At 36.1% G+C, this 3750-nt stretch overlaps 1 pseudogene across 1 annotated transcript; it reads right to left on the bottom strand.

Moving 5' to 3' along the window:
• Positions 1 to 544: 544 nt before the first annotated feature.
• On the bottom strand, positions 545 to 1476 carry LOC308551450 (olfactory receptor 10A7-like; annotated as a pseudogene). The gene has a single exon. The product of its transcript is annotated as an olfactory receptor 10A7-like (transcript).
• Positions 1477 to 3750: the final 2274 nt, after the last annotated feature.

Raw genomic sequence — 3750 nt, 5'->3', positions numbered from 1 at the left:
CATTACTTTTTTCTTTCTCACCTCACACCTAACTCATGTTCCTCTAAGAAAAGTCGTCTGCAGTGATGTCTTCCATGATCCAAGAAAACCAGTTTGGACACTCCAAGATTCTGGGCTTTCCTTGGTTATTAGAAAGATCACAGATTTGGTGTTAAGCAAACCTTGGGCTCAAATTCATATTCTGGTTTCATTTCTGTCTATCTGTCTGGTCTTGAGCAAGTAAATTAATCTCTAGGACTCATTTGGGCTATCTGTAAAATGGGTATAACAGTAGCTAGCTCACAGTGTTGCTGTAAGGATTTAGTACAATAATCCATGCAAAGAACTAAGCACTGTGCCTGGCACCTACAAAATATTTAACAAACAAAAGCTTAACACACTTCTTGTTTATTAATGTGGAGAACATTGATGGAACAAAGGAAAACCCATCAATTTTACAGTAACTTTTCATAACACTAGAAAAATTTCCACTTTGTTGGGGTTTTCAGAAAGTGCTAAGAAGCACTACAAAAATCAGACTTTCTTTGGATCAGGTATGTATTCCTCATTGCACCAATTTTTGCAGAGCTACCTTTACATCCTTGTTCCTTAGGGTGCGAATCATGGAGTTTAGGGCTGGGGCAAGCATTGTACACAGAAAAGAAAGCAACTTTAATAAGTCTTCATACTAAGGCCTTGATGGAAAGCCGTAAACAATACCCAGTGTCTCATAATACAGACTGACCACTGTCATATGGGAGGAACAATTGGAGAAAGCCCTCTGTTTCCCTGTGGTAGAATAAAACTTCAAAATGATGGAAATAATGTGAGTGTAAGAAGCTAGAGCTAGCAGGAAGGGGCTAAGGGCAAATAAAGAGGTGCATATTAAAGAGGTCATCTTGGCTACTTGAGTATCAGTGGATGCCAATTTCATGATGGGCTTCAAATCACAGAAGAAGTAGTAAATCTCACTGGCAGTACAGAATGTTAACTGAAAAATGAAGACCATGAGAAGGATGGGTGCCAGAAATTCAGCCACCCAAGAGGCAACAGCTAGCTGTAAGCAACCTCAGCGGTTCATGATGTGGGAGTTATGCAACAGATTACAGATGGCTATGTAGCAATCTTAAGACATGATAGCCAGGAAAAAGCATTCTGTAACCACCAAGGCAGCAAAAAAAGTCAAACTTGCAAGCACAACCTGGGAAGGAAATAAGGCACATGAGCTGATAACAATGTCTTCAGCATCACGGGCTCAATGGTAGTGTTGTACTCAATATCTAGGAAGGAGAAGTGTCCAAGAAAGAAATACATGGGGGTGTGAAGGGAGCAATCAGCTGACACCACAGTTAGGATTACAATGTTGCCAATGAGAGTCACAACATAGATCCCCAGAAATACCCCAAAAGGAAGAAATTGAAGACCATGGAGATTCCCCAAACCCAAAAGGATGAATTCTGAAATTTGAGTTATATTTTATTCTTCAATGTTAGCCATGACTTAGATCTAAAAAAATAAATATGAAGAATGACCATTGATTAAATGTTATTTTTAGAAAAAAAACAAAACAAAACAAACTGCTTTAGCAGCATCATACATATCAAACACAATTGGCTTCCTTCTGGATGTTCAGGATTCTTAATCTTAATTAATAAATTTGATTACAGTTCCCCAGATGTCATTTGGAAAGTTAATCCATGAATTCAGTTATCCCATCATATATAGAATGCATGGACCCTTGAAACTGTGAATTATGACACATAAATATGCACATTTTTTCTGATATTTATTTTGGGGGGAAAATGGAAAATGTCCTATCCTTGGAGATCTTGCCTGGGATTTTCCACTGTTGCTAGTGATATTATCATCAACAACGAATATTCTGAATCACCTATGTATAAATTGTATAAGGTCTGTGATCAAATTTGTTTCCTGTTTGAGAAATTTCATACCAATTAAATTATATGAATTTAATTTTATTATGTTGAAAGATGTCTAATCCTTAAAGCTTATTTGATAACAAGTTATCTAAGTATTAGTAGAGGAGGCATAGTGGAGTGAGGGTGAACTAGTCATGGTAAGGAGACAGTACAGTATAGTGGTAAGAGACATCTGAATTTAAATTCCAACTTGCCACTTAATGTGTGTGTCTTTCAGTAAGTCACATCACTTATCTGACAGTCAGTTCCCTCATCTATAGAATAGCATGTTAATTCTGTGTAACATGTTTTGCACAATCACCGGTCCATATCAGTCATTTAATATATTCATTCATCCATTCAACTACAATTTTGAGTGCCTACTGTGTGTCAGAGTCTTTGAAAGGTGTTTAGAATAAAATAGTGAAATAGTCAAGAATTTTAAAAGTCAGAAATACATCATCTCATGGAGTTCATATTTTAGTTGGAAAGAAAGTAAAAAACAACAACAACAAAACAAACAAAAAAACAGGAAAGAGACCCATAAAATAATTTTGAGTTATCTACTATGAATATGAAAAACAAGGAATCAAAATAAGAAATATGCTGTATGTATGTGTGTTTGGGAGAGGAGTATTTTGTTGATATGGTCAAGAAAAGCCAAAAATTTAAAACCTATAAAAATGGGAAAGAGATAGTAATGCAAGAGTTGGGAGTGGTAGTGGTAGAAATTGTTTTAGGCAGAGGGAACAGGTCTTAAGGAAAGAATAATTTAGAGTGTTAGAAGAACTGAAAAAATATGAAGTGGAGTGAGGAGTTGGAGAGAGACAGAAACAGAGAAAGAGGGATGAAGGAGAGAGGAGTAGAAAAATAGGAGGGCCAGATCATCCAGGTTCTTATAGGCCATGGTATGCAATGTAAACTTTACTGTAGGAATTCATTAGAGGATGTTAAGCAGAATTGTGATCAAATTTACAGTAAAAAATAACTTTTGATACTTATAAAAAATGAATTAGAGGGAGATCTTCATGGACAGAATGAGACAGTTAAAACACTATTTTAGTGAACCACGTGAGATATGAGAGTAAACCTGAATAAAGTGGTTGCAAAAAAAGATGGAGAGGAGACAGATGCAAGATACATTTTGGAGGTAGACATGCCAGAAGTTACTAACAAATTAGATGTAAGGAGTGATGAAAAGTGAACTATCAAAGATAAGTCCAGGATTTCTGGTTTGAGTAACTAATAGCACTTATTTAGATGGTGATAATATGGAGGGAAAGTTTAGTAAAAACACAAGTTCAATTTGGAGGTATTAAGTTTGAGATGTTTATGAGAATTTTGAGTAGAGAGGAGAGACGGAGAGCTGGATTTCAACATATGTATCCCAGAGGAGAAGGCTGGAATGGGATATAAATTTAGTAATCATCAGAATATAGATCACATACAAAGCCATGGGAATGAATAAGATAAACTACAGAGAGATTATGGATATAGAAGAATGGTCCACCGTGAGCTTTAAGGCCATGTTTGTCTTAGGCCTGACAGAGGAGAAGTAAAAAAGGAAGATTTAAAAGGAGTCAGTGAGGTACAAAGAAAACCAGGAGGAAATAGAATATAGAAGCCATGTTTTAAAAGAATTACTGATTGTGTTAAAAGCTGTTGTAAGGTTAAGGTAAAGACACAAAATGGTCTCTCATATTTGGTTAAATGGATAATAGATTCAGTGAAGTAGGTGAGACTGAAGGGGAACAGAGAAATTGAGTGATAACTATAGAGAAATGGGCACTGACCCTACCTTTTGTATGCTAATGAGAATGATCCAGCAGAGAGGGGATATTAGTGACATATA

The sequence above is a fragment of the Miniopterus schreibersii genome, assembly GCF_964146895.1.
Source record: "Miniopterus schreibersii genome assembly, chromosome: X".
Lineage (NCBI taxonomy): Eukaryota > Metazoa > Chordata > Mammalia > Chiroptera > Miniopteridae > Miniopterus > Miniopterus schreibersii.
This window is presented reverse-complemented; position numbering and strand designations above follow the sequence as displayed.